General features: G+C 42.2%; 1 protein-coding gene and 1 pseudogene across 1 annotated transcript in view; one reads left to right on the top strand and one right to left on the bottom strand.

Annotated features, from left to right (window-relative positions):
- LOC139029629 (uncharacterized) overlaps positions 1-23,492 on the bottom strand; it is a 66,579-nt gene that overhangs the window by 19,472 nt on the left and 23,615 nt on the right. The gene's annotated exons all lie outside the window — the stretch shown is intronic.
- Positions 15,350-16,818, top strand: LOC110123931 (heterogeneous nuclear ribonucleoproteins A2/B1 pseudogene; annotated as a pseudogene).

Genomic DNA, 23,492 nt, shown 5'->3' on the forward strand with positions numbered 1-23,492 from the left:
AAGTCAAGTGGGCCTTAGAAAGCATCACTACGAACAAAGCTAGTGGATGTGATGGAATTCCAGTTGAGCTATTTCAAATCCTGAAAGATGATGCTGTGAAAGTGCTGCACTCAATATGCCAGCAAATTTGGAAAACTCAGCAGTAGCCACAGGACTGGAAAAGGTCAGTTTTCATTCCAGTCCCAAAGAAAGGCAATCCCAAAGAATGCTCAAACTACCACACAATTGCACTCATCTCACACGCTAGCAAAGTAATGCTCAAAATTCTCCAAGCCAGGCTTCAGCAATACATGAACCATGAACTTCCAGATGTTCAAGCTGGTTTTAGAAAAGGCAGAGGAACCAGAGATCAAATCGCCAATATCTACTGGATCATCGAAAAAGCAAGAGAGTTCCAGAAGAACATCTATTTCTGCTTTATTGACTATGTCAAAGACTTTGACTATGTGGATCACAATAAACTGTGGGAAATTCTGAAAGAGATGGCAATACCAGACCACCTGACCTGCCTCTTGAGAAACCTGTATGCAGATCAGGAAGCAACAGTCAGAACTGGGCATGGAACAGCAGACTGGTTCCAAATAGGAAAAGGAGTACATCAAGGCTGTATATTGTCACCCTGCTTATTTAACTTATATGCAGAGTACATCATGAGAAATGCTGGGCTGGAAGAAGCACAAGCTGGAATCAAGATTGCTGGGGAAAATATCAATAACCTCAGATATGCAGATGACACCACCTTTATGGCAGAAAGTGAAGAGGAACTAAAAAGCCTCTTGATAAAAGTGAAAGAGGAGAGTGAAAAAGCTGGCTTAAAGCTTAACATTCAGAAAACTAAGATCATGGCATCTGGTCCCATCACCTCATGGGAAATAGATGGGGAGACAGTCGAAACAGTGTCAGACTTCATTTTTTTTTGGGTTCCAAAATCACTGCAGATGGTGACTGCAGCCATGAAATGAAAAGACGCTTACTCCTTGGAAGGAAAGTTATGACCAACCTAGATAGCATATTAAAAAGCAGAGACATTACTTTGCCAACAGAGGTCTGTCTAGTCAAGGCAATGGTTTTTCCAGTGGTCATGTATGGATGTGAGAGTTGGACTGTGAAGAAAGCTGAGTGCTGAAAAATTGATGCTTTTGAACTATGGTGTTGGTGAAGACTCTTGAGAGTCCCTTGGACTGCAAGGAGATCCAACCAGTCCAACCTAAAGGAGATCAGTCCTGGGTGTTCATTGGAGGGACTGATGCTGAAGCTGAAACTCCAATACTTTGGCCAGCTCATGCAAAGAGTTGACTCATTGGAAAAGACCCTGATGCTGGGAGGGATTGGGGGCAGGAGGAGAAAGGGATGACAGAGGATGAGATGGCTGGATGGCCTCACTGACTCGATGGGCATGAGTTTGAATAGACTCAGGGAGTTTGTGATGGACAGGGAGGCCTGGAATGCTGTGATTCATGGCGTCGCAAAGAGTCGGACACTACTGAGCGACTGAACTGAACTGAACTGAATGATTTGTGGGGCTTCCCTGGTGGTTCAGTGGTAAAGAATCTGCCTGCCAGCACAGGCGACACTGGTTCCATCCCTGGTCTGGGAAGATCCCACATGCCACTAAGCAAATAGGCCTGTGCACCATAACTATTGAGCCTTTGAATCATAACTACTGAGCCCATGTGATGAAACTACTGAAGCCCATCTTCTCTGCAGCAGGAGAAGCCATTGAAATGAGAAGCCCGTGCACCACAACTGGAGAGTAGCTCCCACTTGGCACAACTAGAGAAAACCCTGGGGAGAAACAAAGACCCAGCACAGCCAAAAATGAATCAATCAAATTAAAAATACAACTAGAAATTATTATTGTTTACATATTTTAGCTGTTTCAAGATATAGAGTCAATTTTACGTTAGTAAAAATTGAAATCAGTTTTCAAAAAATCATGTTCTGGAATTTCCCTAGTGGTTCAGGGGTTAAAAATCCACCCTCCAATGCAGGGGACATAGGTTCGACCCCTGGTTGGGAAATTAGGATCCCACTAGCCCCAGTGCAACAAAACCCACGTGCCCCAACTACTGAGCCCCAATGCCACAACTAGAGAGAAGCTGGCATGGGTCAACTAGAGAAAGAAGCTCACCTACCACAACCAAGAGCCCCCTTGCAGCAACAGAAAGATCTGGCACGTCGCAAGGAAGACCCCGAGTGCTGCAACCAAGACCCGAGGCAGTCAAAGAAAAAAAAACAATACAAATTAAAAAAAATCATGTCCCATTATTTCCATGAGGTATGCTGCAGCAGGAATGGGTCCTGTTGATTATCCATTCATGCAGTGAAGGACGTTGGCATCCCATCCAAGTTTTGGCAATTATAAACTGAGTGTCTAAGAAGCATTTTTTTCTTTTTCTTTTGAAAAGATTTATTTATTTTTAGCTTCACTAGGTCTTCACTGCTTCATGAAGGTTTTCTCTAGATGCTGAGAGCAGGGAGCTACTCTTTCCTGTAGCGTGGGCTTCTCATTGTGGTGGCTTCTCTTGTTATGGAGCATGGGCTCTAGGCATATGGGTTTCAGTACTAGCACCCCCTGGGCTCTAGAGCAGGGATCCAGCAGTTGTGGTGTATGGACTTAGTTGCTCCAAAGCATGTGGGATCTTCCCAGATCAGGGATTGAACCTATGTCCCCTGCATACATAGGCAGATTCTTAACCACTGGACAACCAGGGAAGCCCCTAAGAAGCATCTCTATCTGGAGTTTTTTTTTTTTTTTAATGAATATTAGTTTTTGTTCCTGAAAAACAACTATCTTGTGTGGGAAAGCTGTATTAATCACTGTGTGATCAATTATAAAAGAAAATACCACAGCAATACCTCAAGAGATTGTATTATTTTGCATTCCCACTAGCAATGGATGAGAGTTCCAATTGTTTCAAGTCTTTCTCTGCCCTTAGTATTGTCAGTCATTGTGGCCATTTTTATGGGTATGTATTCTACAATTAATGTGTTTCTAATCAGGGAGATTGAGGGCACAAAGACTATAAAGACTACATAAAAATGAAGATAGAGAGATGGTGCAGAAATAGGACCCGGAGACCACAAATTCATCAAAAGATCATTTGAATTTGAATGCTGAGCAACTTCCACAAAACAACTTCTGAACACTGGTGGAGGAAACCGGGCACCCAGAAAGGCAGAGTTAGGGACAGAGACCCATCCCAGGGAGGGAGTCGTGAAAGAGGAGAAGTTTCTAAACACCAGGAAACCCTCTCACCGGCAGGTCTGTGGGGAGTTTTGGAATCTCAGAGGGCAACGTAACTGGGAGGGAAAGAAACAAAAAACAAAACCCACAGAATACGTGCCTTAACCAAAACTCCCAGCGGAGAAATAGCCCAGACGCTTGCGTCTGCCACCAGTGAGCGGGGGAGGTGTGGGTTGCATGCTTAGGGTAAGGAGCGGGCCTGAATGCCCTGAGGACAATCTGAAGGAGGTATCCTGAAATAGCAACCCAAACGGTGGGATAGCCAGAGAGAGAGAGAGAAATTTCCTGCGAAAAGCTCTAACCTAAGACAGAGCCTGGTGGGCTCACAAAACAAAGGATTGAGCGAATACCAGAGGAGAGCTAGCTGGCTGCAGACCGGCCCATCGCCCTGCCAGAGGCAGAGAGGCAGGTGGGCGACAGCTTGGGCCAGAAGGCGAGGGGCATCCTCCACCAAACTGTGAGCAGGCTCCCAGTTGCTAACCAGGTCTTCTGAGATCCTGGACGGTTGCCATCTGCCGGGAGGGTCGCAGCCTGAGATCAGCCCCCCAGAGGAGACACACGACACACCTGAGGCGGTGCTCCCGTGGCGCACACAGGAAACCGAGGGGCTGGGAGCCGGGAGGTGATGAGACGCACCTCCCACCGGGGACAGTGTGCTCGCCAAGCACCTGGTCGCCTGAGCTCCTCGGACCTGAGAAGGGCACAAAACGCAGGCCCAACCGAGTCTGCGCCTTTGTGGAGCACCCAAGAACCTGAACCTGAGCAGCTTAGACTTGGAAAGTGCACACAACCCAGGGGCCACTTTGGACAATTCCCCTTCAGAGCAACCTGGAACCTGAGCAGTGTAGACTAGGAAAGCGCAGGCGCCGTGAGCGGGGGCAAACCCATTGTGATCCAGACACTGCGAGCGCTCCCCACACACACCAGTGATTCGTGTTTGCGGAGATCCTCCCCACAGCACAACAGAACGAGTGAGCCTAAATAAGTGACCACCTTCGCCCCCTTGTGTCAGGGCGGAAACTAGACACTGAAGAGACTTGAAAACAGAGGAAGCCAATATAAACAAAGAGGGAGGCGCTCTGGAAGCGACAGGTACAACAGGTAAAACCCTGTAGTTAGCATTGACTAAGCATTGGAAGGGGCCTATAGACCTTGAGAAGAAGTTTAAGCTGGAGCAAGGAACTTTCTGGAACTGAACTGACCCCACACTGCCTCTCAACAGCTCCAGAGAAATTCCTAGATATATTTTTGCTATTCTCATTTTTTATTTTTAAGTTCTTTATTACTCCTTTAATTTTCATTTTTATAACCTACATTTTATAACCTTGCCAAAAAAAGACCCTAATTTTAAAGCAAATTTCACATATATATTTTTATAATTTTTGATTGATATTGTTTTGTATTTTTAATATTGTATTTTTGAGAGTCTAACTCCTACTCTAGATTTTTAATCTTTGCTTTTTGACGTTTGTTATCAATTTTGTACTTTTGAGAATCTAATCTTCAGTACCCATTTGTACTTAGGGGTGTGATTACTGCCTTGATTGCTATTTCACCTTTCGACTCTCCCTTTCCTCCCCCAGGTCACCTGTATCTCTCCCTCCCCCTTCCCTTCTCTACTTAACTCTGTGAATCTCTCTGGATGTGCCGGGTTGCGGAGAACACTTGGGGAACTGATTACTGGCTAGTCTGGTCTCTCCCCTTTTGACTGCCCCTCTTCTCCTCCTGGTCACCTCTATCTCCCTCCTCTCTCTTCTCTGTGTAACTCCGTGGACCTCTCTGGTGTTCCAGACTGTGGAGAGCACATACAGAATTGATTATTAGCTAGATTGCTCTCTCCCCTTTTGATTTCCCCTTTTCTCCTCCTGGTCATCTCCATCACCGTCCTCCCTCTTCTCTTCTCCATGTAACTCTGTGAACCTCTCTGCGTGTCCCTCACTGTGGAGAATCTTTTCACCATTAACCTAAATGTTTTGTCATCAGTGCTGAAAAAAGACTGAAAGCCAGAGGCAGGAGGCTTAAACCCAAAACTTGAGAACACCAGAAAACTCCCGACTCCAGGGAACATTAATCAACAAGAGCTCATCCAAAAGCCTCCATGCCTACATTGAAACCAAACTCCACCCAAGAGTCAACAAGTTTCAGAGCAAGACATACCAAGCTAATTCTCCAGCAACACAGGAACATAGCCCTGAGCATTAAAATACAGGCTGCCCAAAGTCACACCAAACCCATAGACACCTCAAAACTCACTACTGGACACTTCATTGCACTCCAGAGAGAAGAGAACCAGCTCCACCCACCAGAACACTGACACAAGCCTCCCTAACCAGGAAACCTTGACAAGCCACTCATCCAACCCCACCCACAGGGAGGAACCTCCACAATAAAGAGGAACCACAAACTTCCAGCATACAGAAAGGCCACCCCAAACAGAGCAATCTAAACAAGATGAAAAGGCAGAGAAATATTCAGCAGGTAAAGGAACAGGATAAATGCCCACCATACCAAACAAAAGAGGAGGAGATAGGGAGTCTACCTGAAAAAGTATTCAGAATAATGATACTAAAAATGATCCAAAACCTTGAAAACAAAATGGAGTTTTAGATAAATAGATTAGAGACAAGGATTGAGAAAATGTAAGAAATGTTAAACAAGGACCTAGAAGAATAAAAAAAAGTTAATAATGAATAATGCAATAACTGAGATCAAACAGTAGAACAACTAAGGCAGAAGATAGATTAAGTGAGGTGGAAGACAGAATAGGGGAAATAAATGAAGCAAAGAGGAAAAAAGTAAAAAGAATTAAAAGAAATGAGGACAACCTCAGAGATGTCGGGGACAATGTCAAATGCCCCAACATTCGAATCATAGGAGTCCCAGAAGAAGAAAACAAAAAGAAAGGCCATGAGAAAATACCTGAGGAGATAATGGTTGAAAACTTCCCTAAAATGGGGAAAGAAATAGCCACTCAAGTCCAAGAAACCTAGGGAGTCCCAAACAGGATAAACCCAAGGTGAAACACCTGAAGAGATATTAATCAAATTAATGAAGATCAAACAGAAACAGCAAATATTACAAGCAGCAAGGGAAAGGCAACAAATAACACACAAGGGGATTCCCATAAGGATAACAGCTGATCTTTCAATAGAAACTCTTCAGGCCAGAAGGGAATGGCAGGACATACTTAAAGTAATGAAAGAGAAAAACCTACAACCCAGATTACTGTACCCAGCAAGGATTTCATTCAGATATGAAGGAGAAATAAAAAGCTTTACAGACAAGCAAAAGCTGAGAGAATTCAGAACCACCAAACCAGCTCTTCAACAAATGCTATAGGATCTTCTCTAGACAGGAAACACAGAAAGGTTGTATAAACGTGAACCCAAAACAACAAAGTAAATGGCAACGTGATCATACTTATCAACAATTACCTTAAATGTAAATGGGTTGAAAGTCCCAACCAAAAGACAAAGACTGGCTGAATGGATACAAGAACAAGACCCCTATATATGATGTCTATAAAAGACCCACTGCAAACAAGGGACACATACAGACTGAAAGTGAAGGGCTGGAAAAAGCTATTTCACCCAAATAGAGACCAAAAGAAAGAAGGAGTAGCAATACTCACATCAGGTAATATAGACTTTGAAATAAAGGCCATGAAAAGAGACAAAGAAGGACACTACATAATGATCAAAGGACCAATCCAAGAAGAAGATATAACAATTATAAATATATATGCACCCAACATAGTGACACCACAATATGTAAGCCAAATGCTAACAAGTATGAAAGGGGAAATTAACCCAGTAACATGATAATAGTGGGAGGCTTTAATATCCCACTCACATGTATGAATAGATCAACTAGACAGAAAATTAGCAAAGAAACACAAACTTTAAATGATACAATGGACCAGTTAGACCTAGTTGATATTTATAGGACATTTCACCCCAAAACAATGAATTTCACCTTTTTCTCAAATGCACCAGGAAAGATCACATCCTAGGCCATAAATATAGCCTTGGTAAATTCAAAAAATTGAAATCATTTCAAGCATCTTTTCTAATCACAATGTGGTAAGATTAGATGTCAACTACAGGAAAAAAAACTGGTAAAAATGCAATCATATGGAGGCTAAACAACACACTTCTGAATAACCAATAAATCACAGAAGAAAAAAAAAGGAATCAAAATATGCATAGAAATGATGAAAATGAAAACACAAAAACCCCAAACCTATTGATTCAATAAAAGCAGTGCTAAGGGGAAGTTTCATAGCAATACGGGCTTACTTTGAGAACCGAGAAAAATCAAATAAATAACCTAACTTTACAACAAAAGCAACTAGAAAAAGAAGAAATGAAGACCCCCAGGGTTAGTAGAAGGACAGAAATCATAAAAATTAGGGCAGAAATAAATGAAAAAGAAACAAAGGAAACTAAATAGCAAAAATAAAGAAAACTAAAAGCTGGTTCTTTGAGAAGATAAATAAAATAGACAAACCAGAAAATAAAAAAGGGAACCCTTTTACACTGTTGGTAGGAATGCAAACTAGTACAGCCATTATGGAAAACAGTGTGGAGATTCCTTAAAAAACTGAAAATAGAACCACCATATGACACAGCAATCCCACTGCTGGGCAAATACACCGAGGAAACCAGAATTGAAAGAGACACGTGTACCCCAATGTTCACTGCAGCATTGTTTATAATAGCCAGGACATGGAAGCAACCTAGGTGTCCATCGGCAGAGGAATGGATAAGAAAGCTGTGGTACATATACACAATGGAATATTACTCACATATTAAAAAGAATGCATTTGAATCGGTTCTAATGAGGTGGATGAAACTGGAGCTTTTTATACAGAGTGAAGTAAGTCAGAAAGAAAAACAGCAATACAGCATATTAATGCATATATATGGAATTTAGAAAGATGGTAATGATGACCCTATATGCAAGACAGCAAAAGAGACACAGATGTAAAGAACAGACTTTTGGACGCGGTGGGAGAAGGCGAGGGTGTGATGATTTGAGAGAACAGCATTGAAACATGTATATTATCATATGTGAAATAGATCAGCAGTCCAGGTTTGATGCGTGAGACAGGGTGCTCAGGGCTGGTGCACTGGGATGACCCTGAGGGATGGGATGGGGAGGGAGGTGGGAGGGGGGCTCAAGATGGGGACACATGTACACCCGTGGGTGATTCATGTCAATGTATGGCAAAAACCACTACAATATTGTAAAGTAATTAACCTCCAATTAAAATAAATAAATTAATTTAAAAATGAAGATAGTATAATATATTTTGAATGCCTCTATGCATAGACAGTAAGAAATGAGTGAAAGTGAAAGTGAAGTTGCTCAGTTGTGTCCAATTCGTTGAGACCCCATGGACTGTAGCCTACCAGGCAGGCTTCTCTGTCCATGGGGTTCTCCAGGCAAGAATGCTCAAGTGGGTTGCCATTTCCTTCTCCAGGAGATGAGTAGACTTGTACAATTGTCAAATAATAGCTAAATTTTAAAACTGCAATGAAGACATTGTATTGTCTTCTGGTGAATGTCTACACCACCACATATGAGTGTTTCTTGCCTTAAACCCCAAAGAAAGTATGTACCTCTAAGCCCAACTATGACTCTTCCAGAATGTTAGATGCAGAGGGTAAAGGTAAATGATCCCTTACAGTGTCAATGGTCAAAACCCTAATTATAGTGAAGCTTGAAAGATAATCTGATTCCTTCAATCAATTATTCACACATTAAATTAGCCACTACAGCTTAAGATTCCAAATCCTTTCTCCTTGTTATCTAGTCATGAGATCTAGACACAATTATCTAGCTGAAATACAAACCTGGGTTAGGGACTTAATCTCTAGTGACTAAGACCCTGTATTCACAATGCAAGGGGCCCGGGTTTGACCCCTAGTCAGGGACCCAGATCACATGTGTCACAACCGAAGATCCCACATGACACAACTAAGACCTGGAGCAGCCAAATAAATTAAAGAAATATTTAAAAAACCCGAGTCAACCTTAACTTTTCATATGTATCTGGAAATTTATTATAGGAATTGTCTTATAGGTTTGAGATGCAGAAGTCTCATAAATGATCATCTCCAAGCTGAAGAAGCAGAAAATCTGGTGGTATAATTGAGTCCAAGTGTGAAAGCCTGGGAACCAGGAGCTCTGATGTCCAAGGGCAGGAAAAGATGGGCATTGCAGCTCAGGAAGAGGGAGTGGAATTACCCTTCCTTCATCTTTTTGTTCCATTTCTTTTGGTCCTCAGGAGATTAGATAACACCCACACTGATGAGGTTGGATGTCTTTTACTCAGTCTACAATCAAATGCTAATCTCTTCCAGAAATACTCTCAAGAACACACCCAGGAATAAAGCTTAACCAGCTATCTTTGTATCCTTTAGCCCAATCAAGTGGACACACAAAAAGTGACCAACAAGCATAGCTTTATCCAGCCAGCACAAATAGAAAATGACAATATGCTGGGGTCCAGCCCCAGCAGGATCCAGGGGTACCCTCAGGGGTACCCTCTCTCGGCGTTGGCGAGAGAGAGAGAGAGAGAGAGAGAGAGAGAGAGAGAGAGAGAGAGAGAGAGAGAGAGAGTGACCAGACGGGGGTGTTTGCAGTAGGGTCTGGCCATGCTTTATTTTTTACTGTAGCTTTTACACCCTAAGTTAGTACATTTCTAAGGGGAAGATAGTTTAACACTACATCGGCTTGTCCTTCACGAAACCAGGGTGTTTTCTGCGTACTTCTTTGTTTATGAGGGTCTTGTACATTATCTTCTGGCCTTGGGGCCTATTAACATTTTATGCAAGTCAGGTGAATGTAAACCTATTTTCTGTTTCTGTGGTGACCTTAACAGAAACGTTACAGTCTCATAGGGCAACAGTACAGCATGTCACAACATGGTAGAAGTATAACCTTGTTAACATAAAAGTCAATTCTTCTGCAGAAGTTGTCAGTTGAATTTATCTAAGAGGTTTACCCCACACAGACTCTGCAGCTTCAGTGAGGCAGCCTCTGCCTAGCACTCCTGGCTGACAATTAACAACCATCTCATTGTTACCACACTAGGGCTAAGCTCTTATTTTTCTAGATCTTTAACTATATTAACAATGGTTTCCATAGCACATTAAGAGCAAAAACACAGCAAGCAAAGGTTAACCCAATAGCCACTTTTAGAATAATTTTTTCTTGTGTTTTCTAATAGGCCTTCCTCACTCCCCGAAGGGCTCTATGTCTATTAGGGCCTTTATATGATCAGGTTCTTTATGCTGTTCTATGATTAGGGTATTATAAGCAGTCATGCATATTAGTACCAAGGGCATAGAGGCATTTGCTAATCAAACTAGAATGCCAGCAAAGGAGTTTAAATTTAAACACTCCTTTCATCCTGGATAATCTCATAAGATACCACCACCCAGGAAACTTATTGATTAAAGTTCTAAATTGATTCTTATTTGGAAAGAGATGGGGAAGGCCTTCTGCCTGTGTCACAGGAATTAGGGAGTAGTCTACTGAAGCAAGCATCAGAAAGACGGATATCATCTTTAAAGTGAGCCTGGGGGCAGCTTTTCGGAATCCCTGAAAACCTGATCCGCCTTGCCTGTCAGGTTTTCTCCTCCAGACCTTATCATGGGTGGGATCTCATGTGCTCCAGACAACAATATGACCTATGTAATTTTAACTTTTGTAGAAAGCATACTAAAGAAAATAAATTGAAAGAGGATACTGGTTTTGATAATATTTGTCCTTAAAGAAACAAAAAGAAATATTTCAAAATGTCATCCACATCAGAAAACATTATATCCTTTTCTTCTTTCTGAGCCTTGAAAACTGGTGTCTTATGATTACAACCCTTGTTAAGTCAAAAGTTAAATTTGAAATCTGATCCATTACTCTTGACCTACATTGAGATTTCACAAGACTGACAGTTCTAAGAGAAGACTCATACCAACTATTAACTTATACTTTCTTATGGCATGTCTATTCTACAGTTTGACCCATTTTCCAGTGTTTTTTCAGTATTTTTTTTCATCAGATAGGATTATTATATTTACAGTATTCAGTTTGATGTACTTGACTAAGATATGTAATGCAAATCTCTTCCTCTGCTCAAGTTTTCAGATGAATTTTGATGACTACAGATGCCTAAAATATTTTAATATGATCTAAGTTACAAATTTCCTTTATCTACTTGAGATTTATTGTACTAAATGGAATCCATTTTATCCTCATTGAGCAACTGTTTTCTTTCAAAACTTAAAGTTGCATACTGTTTATGTTAGAGCTGAAATGAAGAACTTAAGTAGCTAAGAATGTATTAATCCCAGCACAGACCAGATTACTAAATAGCAAGACAGTTCAAGAGCAAATATCCCAATAGAACCCAAGGGGAATAATCTTGGAAAACTCAGAACACAGTTAGAAGAGAAATGAGATGTGATGAAAAGGAAAGTAGAGAGAAAGTGGGGGAGAAATTGATATCAGAAGTGAAAATACACGAGCATGGTTTAAAAAGACATCACCCAGTGGTTGCAATAACTCAACATCCTGAGTCAAATATTGTATATACACAAGATACAATAATGAGCTAAAATATTGTCTAAAAGCCAAAGTTAAGGTAATACACTTTTAGAGAATACAGAGGCCAAACAAGCAAGAAAAAGGCTAATTGGTGATGTCTACGGAAAAACAAAATAAGATGGATAACAAGAGAGTACTATTTTTATACATTTTTGGCAGGGGGGATAGGGCCAAGAGGCATGCAGGATCTTGGTTTCCCAACCAGGGCTCAATCCTGTGCCCCCTGCATTGGGAGCTCAGGGTCTTAATCAATGGATCACCAGGGAAGTCCTGTGAGCACCATTTTTTAATAAGCTAAGAAGAATCAAATCCAACTAGAGTTTTATATCCAGCATCAACATTGCCCCAAGTAAAGATGTCTGTCAAAACTTGAGTCAAAAACTTCATTGTGAACAACATTGAAATTAGACAAAATACTAGAGTGAGTTGTTAAGTCCAAAGTAAAATAATTCCATATTAAAAACCAGGAATGCAAAAAGCATTAATAGGAAAAGAAAGGATAATTTCAAAATAATTATGAATAAATTTTGTTTCATAAAGCCCTTCTAGGTTTATCTCAGGGACATTAAAATATCTGTAGCATTAAAACAATGACAACAGTAATAGAAGAATCAAGCAAGTTAAAATGGAATTTAAAGTGTTCTAAGATATGGAATTTAAAAAGATGGCAATGATAACCCTATATGCAAAACAGAAAAAGAGACACAGATGTACAGAACAGACTTTTGGACTCTGTGGGAGAAGGCGAGGGTGGGATGATCTGAGAGAACAGCATTGAAACAAATATACTATCAAGGGTGAAACAGATCACCAGTCCAGGTTGGATGCATGAGACAAGTGCTCAGGGCTGGTGCACTGGGAAGACCCAGAGGGATGGGATGGGGAGGGAGGTGGGCGGGGGGATCGGGATGGGGAACACATGTAAATCCATGGCTGATTCATGTCAATGTGTGACAAAAACCAGTACAATATTGTAAAGTAATTAGCCTCCAACTAATAAAAATAAATGGAAAGAAAAAGAAAGTGTTCTAAGGTATTATTAGCATTTGGGAAAGGTGCTAAAAATAATTATCTGTATTAGACTATTAAGTGAAGTATTTATAGTGTAATCACTAGTGTAACTACATCCTAATGTGTGTATGATTGTGACTGACAGGTTTCCAGACAAAAAGTGGATTAATAAAAGTGTTAAACCCTAGTCAGTGAAGTAAAGGGAGTAGACAGACTAATTAGGTAAAAGGATCAGAAAAGAGTAAGGTGATTAAAATCATCAAACATTAACCAGGAATTAGTTGAAGGGTAAACTTACAAAATACTAACCTTTTAAAAGAATGACTGTGTGATATAGACATTACAGACTTGTCAACAAACATTTTGGAGCAGAATACCTTGGTTCGATCCCTGAGTTGGGAAGATCCCCTGGAGAAGGACATGGCAGTTCAGTCTAGTATTCTTGTCTGGAAAATCCCATAAACAGAGGAGTTTGGCGGGCTGTAGTCCAAGGGCTCACAAAGAGTCACAGACAGGACTTAGCAAAAAAACAACCTCAACAATTATTGATAAACATTCAAAAGGTCTCTATTTTTCCTTTTTGCTTTTATAACATCAATTTCTGGAAATCTTTGTATATAGATAGAAATTTCTCTTCCTATTTTTGTTGGCTGTATCCATAGTGGGAGTAAAAGGAAAGATTAACTTGTTGATAGAAACTGCAAATACCACTCCATACATGGATGTATTAACATTTTTTTTAAGCTTGCATTTTTATTTTATTTTTTCATTTATTTTTATTAGTTGGAGGCTAATTACTTTACAATATTGTAGTGGTTTTTGTCACACATTGACATGAATCAGCCATGGATTTACAAGTATTCCCCATCCCGATCCCCCCTTCCCCCTCCCTCTCCACCCGATTCCTCTGGATCTTCCCAGTGCACCAGGCCCGAGCACTTATCTTCTTTTTTGGCTGTGCTGGGTATTCCCTGCTCTGTGTGGGCTTTCTCCAATTGCAGTGAACTGGGGCTCCTCTTCTTGCAGACCACAGGCTCTAGAGTGCGGGCTCAGTAGTTGAGCTGGCACACTGGCTTAGTTGCTCCACAGCACGCAAAATCTTCCTGGACTGGGGATCAAACGTGTGTTCCTTGCTTTAACAGGCAGATTCTTATCCATGGCGCCATGAGGGAAGTCCCATTTTTTTAATCCAGGATAGTTTCTGACAGTGTTAATAGCCTCCTATTTTTGCATTTGTGTATAAAGACTGTAGAATCTCTCAAATCCCTTTGATCTGAGATAGGGTGTGTCTTTGAAAAATCCAGTGATTGGGTTACCCACTCCCTTCATAAAAGGGGAATCCGAGGCAGAAGTCACTGCTTTCTCTGGCAAGCTACAGGCTGTCTGCATCGCAGGATTGGGTCACAGGACAGCTCTTGAATCAGGGGGAACCAGCATCGGCCTCTTTCACAGATCAGCCTGTTCTGGTAAGTGTGGCATCCATATTGATGGGAACAGTGTCCACTTGCATTCTTTTCTCGGTGAAATTTCCTAGAGTTAGCTCTTACAAGAGAAAGTTATGTTATTGAAAGGTATATCCTAAGTGTTAATAAATATTCAAGGTTTTGTATAGTTTTGCATTTGAAACTTTCTTGGAATAACAGGACAGATTAAAAAAAAAATCGACATCACCAAGAAATGGAAGCAATACTTGGCTCTGCTTTGTTTAAATTGTTATCCTCTGTGGAAAATTCTTTACCTACACTATGGTTGAGTCTTTTTCTTTCTTTCTCTCTCTCTCTCTTTTTTTTTTTGCAATTAAGTTTTCTGCTCCAATACGTCCTCAGTTAGGCTTTCCCCTGGAGAAGGAAATGGCAACCCACTCTAGTATTCTTGCCTGGACAATTCCATGGACAGAGGAGCCTGGCGGGCTACAGCCCGTCTACAGGGTTGAAGAGAGTCGAACACAACTTAGTGACTAAACCACCATACCACCAATCTTTTCATCGTCAGTAATTTTAATTTCTTCCTCCCTTTATCCTTTCTGGCTTCACTTTCCCCATGTGTGTGTATGTTAGTCACTCAGTCGTGTTTAACTCTTTGTGACCCTATGGACTGTAGTCTGCCAGGCTCCTCTGAATACTGGAGTGGGCAACCTTTCCCTTCTCAAGGGCATCTTCCCACACAGGGATGGAACCTGGGTCTCCCACACTGCAGGCATATTCTTTACCATTGAAGTCACCAGGCAAGTCCCTGTAAGGGCAAAGCAAAAGGTAAATAACTCGGAGTAAAACTTTAAAGTCCACATTAGTCATCTATTCACTGAATATACCATTTGTGAGAAAAACAGTGTAAAATAAATAGATAATAATGCAGATAGAATTAAAAATGAGAAGAAATCAACATAGAGAAGGTAATATGCATCAGGAAAGGTCACTCGGTTAAATAATGTTTTGCAGAAAAATTGAAAGTTGCTCCAGACAGATTCAAGGGCGGCAGAGGCTCCAGAGGCAGTAACAGCATTCCCGAGGCCCGGACGTGGAGGTTTTCCTGGAGGCTCTGTTTCCGGAGCAGCGGAAGCTGGGAGCCGGGACTGGTCAGGTTCCTGTTAGTCTCTGAGATCTCCCTCAGCATCCTCAGCTTCAGAAAAATGGCTCAAGCAACCAAGCCTGCGATGAAGAAAATGTCAACATCTGATCCGTTGGCGAGGAATAAGAGAGATAAAGAATTCTGCAAACTCTTTGTTGGTGGCTTGAGATCTGAAACCACAGAAGAAGCTCTATGCAACTACTACGGGCAGTGGGGATATCTTACAGACTGTGTGGTCATAAGACACCCCGCCAGCCAGACATCAAGAAGGTTTGGTTTTGTCACGTTTTCCTCCATGGCTGAGGTGGATGCTGCCATGGCGGCCAGACCTCATTTCATCGATGGGAAAAGGGTCGCCCCCAAACGCGCTGTCCCAAGAGAGGACTATGGAAAACCGGGGGCCCTTGTCACTGTGAAGAAGCTGTTTGTTGGTGGAATTGGGGAAGACACGGGGAAGCATCATCTTAGAGATTACTTTGGGAAATATGGGAAAATCAACGCCATTGAGATCATTAGTGATAGGGAGTCTGGAAGGAAAAGAGGCTTTGGGTTTGTGACTTTTGATGACCACGATCCCGTGGATAAGCTTGTATTGCAGAAATACCATACTGTCAATGGTCATCAGGCAGAAGTAAGAAAGGCCTTGTCTAGACAAGAAATGCAGGAACTCCAGCATTCTAGAATAGGAAGGGGAGGAGGTAGGGTGGATTTTCTGTACTTGCATGATGGTGGTGGAAATTTTGAAGCAGGACAAGGAAGGGACTTTAGAGGAGGATCTGATGGAGGCGGAAGAGGTGGTGAATCTGGGGATGGTGACTATGGGTATGGAGGAGGACCAGGAGGTGATAGTTTGAGGGTTAGTCCTGGTTATGGAGGAGGACGAGAAGGTTGCGATGGAGGAGGGCCTGGACATGGCCACCAGGATGGGGGCTGCAGAGCTGGTTATACCAGCTACGGAGGAAGGAACGATGGAAGTCAGAATTGCAATAATTTGGGAAATTATAAGCCGAAACCTTCAAAGTACGAGTTACTGAAGAGTGGAAAACTGAATGGTAGGAGGAATATGGGAGGATCATATGGTGGAGGAAACTATTGTCCAGGAGGCCATGAAGGAAGTGGGGGTTATGGGGAGAAGGCGATATTGAGCTTGTTATTTGATAGGGGCTTGATTGTATAAATCAGGGAGAATGAGAGCGTGGAGGAAACAGAACAGCTTCAGGCTATGGAAATAACAATGTCAAGGAAACTCTCATTTCAGTCATGCATAAATATTTGGTGATGTGGCCCAAGGCATGAGAGCATGTGCAGAGAGCTATTTTGTGAGTGGGCTTAATTATGTAAAAACATTACCTTCCTTGGATGAAAAAATCATATACAAATGTTTTTGAGACACAATTCTTTCTTTTTGAAATGTCTTTCCAGTGGCCACTGTTCAAGAGTATAGAAGCATCTCTTTCTTTGATAATGTTAAATTTCAAAGTTTTGGGTGACATGTGAAAATTTTTTTCAAGATTTTCCCCAACATTTTGAAAAACTACTAGCTAGAAATGCCGTGTAATAAGACCTAACATCATTCTTCTAAAAAAAATTTAGGTCATGTGTAAAGAAGCTATTGTACATTGAAGATTTAATAAAATAATTTTAAAGGTGAAATGGTAGTAGTTTGTACCTACCTATGCATAAAATATAAACTCACTCTTTTTAAATATACTCATCTTTTGATATTTAGGTCATTTCCCCATGTCTTGACTATTGGAAATGATCCTGCAATGATCATATGAGTGTAGATGATTATTTAGGATTCTGGATTCATTTTTTTCTGATACTTACCCAGAAGTGGAATTGCTGGTTCCTACAGTGGTTCTAATTTTAATTTTTTGATGAACCTCCATACTGGCTTGTTTTTTTTTTTTAATGGCTGCACTAATTGATGTTCTCACCAAGAGTGCAGAAAAGTTTCCCTTTGTGTCTGACACAACCACCATGAGCTCTGTGCAGGGACATCAATCATGGACACAGGAGGGCAGAGCCCTCAGTGTCAGGATGGGCTTTTCTCCCCCACATCTCCCTCTCTGCTCCCAAGTCCTGAAGTTTGAGAGTCACAGACTATGATGCAATCACAGAGGGAAGGGGAAAAACATGTTTATGGTCATTGTTTTTCACCAGGATGGAGGGGGGCAGGTGAAGACCCCAGGACAGGAGCCTCCCCAGAGCTCCTCCATGGGACTGACATGAAGCAGTAAAAAGGGGAAGGCAGGCTGCTCGCATCTCAGCACTGTGACTCCCTTATACACACCTGCTTTCTGATTGTAAGTGTGCCCTTGTCTGGCACACCAGTCTGGCACACGCCCTGCAAGTTTTCCACAGGCTGAGAGACAGAGGGGTCATGGGCATAAGCTGGGCCAACATGAGGGGCATCTTCCTTTTTGAGAGCAGAGCAGGGATCAGATGCCGATCCATCTTCTCATCAGCTGAACCTAGATAAAGGGCTTGGTCTCTCGGTTGGGCATCTCCTGCTATGTCGTTCTCTCCAATTTATCTTTTCTTGCTCCTGCAGTCTTTACATACTGCATGGGATAGAGTTTGGGATAGAGTTTGAAGTTTATGTGAATTGCCTGAAGCACAGAGTGTAGAAAGATGTGGATGTGGTGGTGGGTTTTCCCCCATCCGTACATTAAAACTACAAGCAGGTGTATTCCATATCTCCTTCCTGAGAAGGCCAAAGCAACTGATAATACCTCATGAGTAAGTTCTTGTTTGCATTTGCATATATGTGTGTTTCGTCCCCTTGAAAACGATCTGAGGTGTGCACAGAAGTGGCAGAGATACAGACCAAATGATTCTGAATATTCTATCCTTCTTTGTCCTTCTATGATCTAAAATTTTTTCCTCTTCACTCCCTTCAAGAGAGGAGAGGGGTACTCTTTCTACCCACTTCTGATGTCTATGTCAGAAGCTTTCTCTATCTCCTTTATACTTTAATAAAACTTTATTACACAAAAGCTCTGAGTGATCCAGCCTGTCTCTGGCCCTGGATTGAATTCTTCTCCTCCGGAGGCCAAGAACCCAAGCATCTTTGTGTGATTCAGAAAAAACCTTTCATCTTGGGGGCTCATCCAGGATCCTTCAGGACAAGGTAAGGATGCTTGGAGCTCTAGTTCTTTGTTCTCCTAGCGAACACGTTTTCCGCTGTACTTTACTAACTCTACAGTGTGGTTGTGTGAATGAATGAAATGCCCTGCACGAAGCAAGTGAGGAGCCCTGCTCTGCGGTTCCGTAGGGACCTCATACGGCTTATGGCAGAAACCTGTTGGGGGTTTATACCGACCTGCCAATGCCAAGAGGCACCCAACGTCTCCTTCAAGAACAGACCAGAAATGGGCAAAGTGTGTGGACCGGACTCTCCTTTCTCGGTCAAACTTTTCAGTCTCTTTGACCATTTCACAGCTCTTTGGAAATTAGAAGTACAACCTAATCTATTGGATCATAGACTTTCAAGGGGCTTGTAATCTATGTTGCTAATGTGTACCATGGCTTAGGTTCCCAAACTTGGATTGGTAGTCAGGAAGCACCTAGCCTCGCTAGGCATGGAAAGCTTAGAAACTAGATGGAGCTGTAGCTCCAAAAGCATCTCTGAGGTTAAAGTTTACTCAGATTGGAACTACAAGGGATATTTTTCTTCATTTGGTAACGCTCTTAGTGGATAAGAGGAGGCTCATACCGGTGTGGTGAGGCTTGGAAGAAACATCTCAGTTTCATGTTCGTATCGGTCTTACTGTGGTCAGGAATTACTCAGGGTCGCGCACAGGCACTCAGGTGACGAATGTGTCCCCCAGAAGTTTAGCCTGGGAGGCATTCCGGAAAGTTACTCTGATTGCACCCCGGGTGGCATCAGAGGCAAGCGAGGTGAAGAGCTGGACGTCAGTCAGGGATGCCATCAGGTCTACCCCTGGTGCATCCCCACCCCGTCTCGGTGGTAGAACCGGGAGGGACGAGTACGCATCTGCGTCAGTAAAGGACAGACTAAGTCTGACCAAAAAAGGAAAGCTTTTGGTGTAAAGTCTGTCTACACCCCCATCTAGAGCAGAGAGGGACACCTCCAGTAGAAAAATGGCGCTGGTCGCTTTTTTTCTCTCTTACAGATGGGAGCTAACAATTCCAGCCTCACTCCTTTGAATTGTATCCTGAAAAACTGGGATAGATGTGATTCCCAGGGCTTAAAGAAGACACACCTGGTCTTCCTATGTGATACTGCATGTCTGCAGAACCCACTGGAGGACGGCGAACAGTGGCCAGTTGGAGGGTCTTTTAAGTATAATACTGTTTTACAAATAGACCGGTTCTGTAGAAAACAAGTAAAATGGGTAGAAGTAACATATGTGTTGCCCTTTTTCTCTCTGCAAAATATGCCAGACTTATGTCCTAAGGGTATAGATTTGGGTGTGACTCCTTCAGCTCCCTCCTGAGCTCCTACTTTGCTAGATGAGATGGAGGACAGGAGACAAAGAGATAAAGAAAAGCAGTTTTCTCCAATCTATCCCTGGGATATGTGCAGAGCAGCCAGAGAGACTGAAGAAGAGACACACAGCTGTTGCCTCTTTATGAAATACCCACTGGGAGAAACAATCAGTCTATGAGAGTTAATAAGCCTTTTTCTTATCAAGAAACACAAAGAACCAAGGAGGATCTAGGAGACTATTTAGAGGACCCCCAAAAATATATTAGAGCTGTTAAAGGTGTTACTCAGCTTTATGACCTTACTTAGAAGGATGTGATGTATATCTTGGGACAAACGCTGACTCCCGACTCAAAGAGTCGAGTTTTGGGAAAAGCGGTTGCTTTTGGAGATGAATGGCTTGGTAATGAATCAATAGGAAATAGGGAGGATGAGATAACCGCCCTCCCCACTGGGAATCAGGCAGTCCCAATTACAGAACCAGACTGGGACTACAACACAGCAAAAGGAAGATGGGATCAGAGTCATTTTGTCAGATGTATTCTTTTTTTTTTTTAATTTTTTTTATTAGTTGGAGGCTAATTACTTTACATCATTACAGTAGTTTTTGTTATATATTGAAATGAATTAGCCATGGATTTACATGTATTCCCCATCCCAGTCCCCCCTCCCACCTCCCTCTCCACCCGATCCCTCTGGGTCTTCCCAGTGCACCAGGCCCGAGCACTTGTCTCATGTACCCAACCTGGGCTGGTTATCTGTTTCACCCTAGATAATATACATGTTTCAATGTTGTTCTCTTGAAACATCCCACCCTCGCCTTCTCCCAGAGTCCACAAGTCTGTTCTATACATCTGAGTCTCTTTTTCTGTTTTGCATATAGGGTTATTGTTACCATCTTTCTAAAGTCCATATACATGTGTTAGTATACTGTAATGGTCTTTATCTTTCTGGCTTACTTCGCTCTGTATAATGGGCTCCAGTTTCACCCATCTCATTAGAACTGATTCAAATGAATTCTTTTTAATGGCTGAGTAATATTCCATGGTGTATATGTACCACAGCTTCCTCATCCATTCGTCTGCTGATGGGCATCTGGGTTGCTTCCATGTCCTGGCTATTATAAACAGTGCTGCGATGAACATTGGGGTGCACGTGTCTCTTTCAGATCTGGTTTCCTTGGTGTGTATGCCCAGAAGTGGGGTTGCTGGGTCATATGGCAGTTCTATTTCCAGCTTTTAAAGAAATCTCCACACTGTTTTCCATAGTGGCTGTACTAATTTGCATTCCCACCAACAGTGTAAGAGGGTTCCCTTTTCTCCACACCCTCTCCAGCATTTATTGCTTGTAGACTTTTGGATAGCAGCCATCCTAACTGGCGTATAATGGTACCTCATTGTGGTTTTGATTTGCATTTCTCTGATAACGAGTGATGTTGAGCATCTTTTCATGTGTTTGTTAGCCATCTGTATGTCTTCCTTGGAGAAATGTCTGTTGAGTTCTTTGGCCCATTTTTTTGATTGGGTCATTTATTTTTCTGGAGTTGAGCTGGAGGAGTTGCTTGTATATTTTTGAGATTAATCCTTTGTCTGTTGCTTCGTTTGCTATTATTTTCTCCAAATCTGAGGAGTGTCTTTTCACCTTGCTTATAGTTTCCTTTGTTGTGCAAAAGCTTTTAAGTTTCATTAGGTCCCATTTGTTTATTTTTGCTTTTATTTCTAAAATTCTGGGATGTGGGTCATAGAGGATCCTGCTGTGATTTATGTCAGATGTATTCTTGAAGGACTCAGGCGTTCTAAGCCTTTAAACTATGGCAAACTGGCAGACATAAAACAAGAGGAGAAGGAAGCTCCTGGTAAATCCCTAGAGAGACGGAGAGAAGCCCTTCGCAGATACACTGAGATTGATCCTAAAAGTGAAGAGGGAAAAGTGATCTTAAAGGATAGATTTCTCACTCAGTCGGCTCCAGATATTCTCTGTAAGTTATCAAAACGGGCGTATGGACCAAATCAGTCTTAAGATAATCTGTTACAACTGGCTGAGACAGTCTATTATGGAAGGGAATGTGAGGAAAAGAAAGGCAGAGAAAGACAAAGGAATAGGCGGAAACCCTTGCAATGGCTATGAGAACCGTACTTAAACAGCCTGAGAGAAATGCCCAGAGGGACCCAGGTGAAAAGGGATGGGCTTGCTATTACTGTGGAAAGGAGGGGCACCTCAAGCGGGATTGCCCTCAGGCATCTAAGACGCCCAAGGCTCCATGTCCGGTCTGCAAAGGACCACACTGGAGGAGAGACTGCCCCCAGAGGCGTAGGTTTCAGGGGTCAGACTCTCAAGACAACCAGGACTGAAGGTGCCCGGGGGTCCACACACAAGCTCCTGTTCCAATTACACCTGAGGAACCCTGGGTATTGATAACTGTGGGAGGCCATTCCATCGATTTCCTTTTAGATACTGGGGCAACTTACTCCCTGCTATCCCTCGAGCTCCTCTGGAAAGGCCCTTACCACGTTATTCTTTCTTCTCCCATAGCTGTCAAAGTACCAGGAATTGATTCGTGGGTACATCAAACTCAGGTTAAAAGGTGGCACCCTGACCAGAACTAAGTGATGTCATTTTATGTCTTTACTTTCTATGCTCTGACTTTGTACTTTTCAGATGGGCCTGATAATCTATGTGAGCCTACTTATGCTGACTCTAAATATCCTGAGTCTGCCATTTGATCCTCAAGACAATGCCTTCTTGTCCTGGGCTCACTCCTATGCTGTATTCCACAACTGGTCTAACTGCTGGGTCTGTGGACCACTCCCTTCTTCATCCGTGAAAGGCTTCCCATGGTGGACATCTCCACTTCAAGGAAGGGACTTTTTCCAAGTCTGAAAATACCTTCAACAATCGCATGTGATGCCTCTTCTTAAACAGATGACATCTAACAACCTTAAGATGGACTGATGTAACTATGGACATAATGTGACTTTTCATTTTGATTTTAACTTGGTTTAATGACTATTTTGCCTTACATCTGTAACTGTATAATGGGGTTTTCTAACCGTCTAAAAGTTTTTAATTTACAAATGGTTGTCCGAGCTCCTATGAGTGCCACAGCCTCCTCCAACTATTACTTGGAGCCCCTGGATCAGAGACCCTCAATATGAGCGTTAGGAGAATATGTTGCCTCAACAGTTTATGGACTAGGCCCCTAAACAGCAGGAAGTAGTTATGGAAGGATAACAACGCCCCTTTCCCTTGGCAACATAATTCTCCTAAAAGAAAAGGGAGGAATGAGAGAGTAATTTCCTAGGCAGGTTGATAAGAAGTCTAGGGGTCCCCAAGGAGAGAGAGGTCTGGGATATTCAAGGAGGAAGAAAGGACCAACTTTTTAACTTTTTTCCCTCTACATTCTTTAGGATTATATAACAATGTATCCTGCCTGAGGACAGTCTGGATTAAACCCTCTGGCTAATTCTGTTATCTTAAAATATAAATTATGGGAATAGGTCTGGTGAGATCTTTACAACCTCTAGACATTCTTTGGATTCATTGGAGAGTGTATAACTCCATTGTTAACACTAGCAAGGGGGTAATCTTTCTACCCCC

Source organism: Odocoileus virginianus, chromosome 3 (assembly GCF_023699985.2).
Source record: "Odocoileus virginianus isolate 20LAN1187 ecotype Illinois chromosome 3, Ovbor_1.2, whole genome shotgun sequence".
In the NCBI taxonomy this organism is placed as follows: Eukaryota; Metazoa; Chordata; class Mammalia; order Artiodactyla; family Cervidae; genus Odocoileus; species Odocoileus virginianus.